General features: G+C 38.0%; 1 non-coding gene across 1 annotated transcript; it reads left to right on the forward strand.

Annotated features, from left to right (window-relative positions):
• The first annotated feature begins 1,937 nt into the window (after positions 1-1,937).
• LOC116884114 lies at positions 1,938-2,044 on the forward strand. Its single transcript, XR_004385845.1, has one exon. It is a non-coding gene; the product is annotated as a U6 spliceosomal RNA (small nuclear RNA).
• Positions 2,045-2,877: the final 833 nt, after the last annotated feature.

Below are 2,877 nucleotides of genomic sequence, written 5' to 3' on the forward strand. Positions count from 1 at the left end.
ACTTCATAAGTATGCCATTTAGGTTGTTTCTCCCACCCACACTCCTCGCTCATCTCCCTCTTCCCCGTTTCTGGTCTACAAGCTGACCTTTGTCTCAGTAACATACTGTCTTCAGTCTTGTAGACTTAAATGGGGTTTGTTTTTTTTTTTTTTAAAGTTTTAAGAGTTTTTAACATTTTAACCATTTTTTAAGTTTAATGCAATTTTAATAAAATACCCACCAAGATTTTTTTTGGGGGGGTGGGGGTAAATAAATTCATCCAATAACAAACTGTAGGTAAAAAAAAAAGTAATAGAATTACAAAATACATTTAAATAGTAATTTGACATTCTGCTCTATTTTTATTTATAGAAGAGTGTATCATGAAATTAATCACTTTATTTTATATGAGTACCCTGTCACTCTCTTCACACACCAGAAGAGGTCATCAGATCCCATTACAGATGGTTGTGAGCCACCATGTGGTTGCTGGGAATTGAACTCAGGACCTCCGGCAGAGCGATCAGTGCTCTTAACCATTGAGCCATCTCTCCAGCCACGAAATTAATCACTTTAAAGTTTGTGTTTTAATGCTTTCCAGGACATACACAATTGTGCATTTATTACATCTATAACTATGCAAATATATTTAGATCACACACAGTGATCTTGGTAGCTACTAATAGTAACCCTTTTATTTTCTCTAAAGCTCTGGCTAATTAATCTATGTTTTGCCTATAGGTATATTGTCTGTGGCAACTTTTCTAAAATCTTTTTCATTATACAACATTTTCATTAAGCTTTCTTTGTTAATCTAATCTCTCCATCCAGTTATATCACCCACTTCCTTCTCTAGGGTCTAACACAGTTAGGCTTCCTGGTGCTTTCTAACCATGGAGCCTTCCCAACCCCTAGATCTAGCCAGATCTCACATCCATTTTCCTGATCAAGTCTGCCATCCAATCCCACCCTGGCCGGCTCCACAACCAATCTCTAGGCTTCCAACAGGATTTACCCTGCCTTCTCCACAGCCCACAGGAACCTCCTACATCATCTGACCTTTCCACCCATTTTCAGATATATCCCCACATTCCAGGCGTACAAGAGGCCATCCATCCTGACTTCATTTGTCACAAGTCATACACAACCTCTATGCCTATAGCCCCTATATATGCTCTCTTCTATTCCAACCTGTTCCCTACATCTCAGACTTAGAATTAATGAAGTCCATAAACCTCATCGTAAAAATATGATCAATATAAAAGAATAAACAAGTATCTTCTCTCTAATGTCAACACAATCCCATAGAAATGTTGGCCATTGTTTATATAAGACTAAGGACACAGATTTTAATAGAAAAATTATGAACATCATCGAAGAATCCAAGGAACTAAAGAAAACAAGAAAAAAAAAAACCTCAATGAAATTTAGGAAAAAAGAACTTTAGGAGAATAAATACCCAAGATATGCCCAAAAAAACTCAAATGTAAGGATGACGGAAAGCATGAACAATCCAGCATGAATTTGAGACTATATATATATAGTTTAAATGAAATTTTTTGCCTGAACTCACCATGCTCTCTTCCAAAGGCCAAAGACCATGTAATAGAAACCCCACATCAGGCATTAGAAGCTCTTTTTTAAATTGTTGTTCAGGAGACTCCCCAAAACATTACAGGCTTTTGCTATATGCCTTGGTTGCCCTACCATCCATAGGTGAATGCAGGTCTTTATTACTGAAAACAACAGACACCTAAGGAAAAGGTCCCAGAGGTCCCTAGGTTGAAAATGACCTGAATCACTTCTTGGAGAGAATTAGCTTTCATGGTACAGAGGGTGCCTTGTAAGGTTCCAAAGCAGGAAAGCATCTGACAATCCTACTGATCTATGAAGATTAAGAACCAGGGCTATGATCTACATGGCATGACAACCCCAAGGGTGTAACAGTGCCATGTATGCACTCTCTTCGGCAGCACATATACTAAAATTAGAACGATACAGAAAAGACTAGCATGGCCCCTGCACAAGTATGACATACAAATTCATGAAGCATTCCATAGTTTAAAAAAAAGAAAAAAGAAAAAAAAAGAGTGGCATGCATATCCAGCATCCCTCTTCTTGGATTTAGAAACAGTTCAATGAGAGGGAATTCATGCTCGGTACTGGAAACCTACCAGCTACCCAGGTATTCTGAAGTCATAGATCTCGAAGAAGTACTTAGAGTTGCCACTTTAATAAGCCAACATAATCCCTAACTACATGCCTGTTATTTGCCTTCATACCCATAGATAAATGTAGTCCTCATTCATAAAAAAAATTTGCTCTTTGAAACAAAGACAATTACATGAAACAACAACCCATCAAACATAGAATTGCTGGGCACAGTCCCAACAGAGACATCTATAAAAGAACACCCACACCTAATCCTCTGAAAGCATTGCAGAAGGGGTAGAAGGATGGAACGAGCCAGAGGACCAGGAATTATCCTGTGAGATTGTTATCTCCCAGGAACGTTAGAAGCTATGTCCAGACAATCTCATTAACATCACTGTCTAAACATGAGCTGAACAAAGACAACAAAAATAGACATGTCAAAGTGGATGGAGGAAAGACCAGGTAATCTCAAACACCATGCAAAGAACTTTTGGTAGCCAATAATGGTGAGAGTGGAAGAAATGATGTTCCCCAAGTAAAATCTCACCAGTTGCTTATCTAATACATAATGATCAGCCCAAAAAGCATACAAATAACAAACAAACTGAGCTTGTTATGTTGAGGAGAGTATGTATGTATGTATGTATGTATGTATGTATGTATGTATGTATGTGTGTATGTATACAGACACACACACACACACACACACACACACACACAGAAGACATCATGACCAAGAAGCA

This window comes from Rattus rattus, chromosome 14, assembly GCF_011064425.1.
Source record: "Rattus rattus isolate New Zealand chromosome 14, Rrattus_CSIRO_v1, whole genome shotgun sequence".
Taxonomy (NCBI): Eukaryota; Metazoa; Chordata; class Mammalia; order Rodentia; family Muridae; genus Rattus; species Rattus rattus.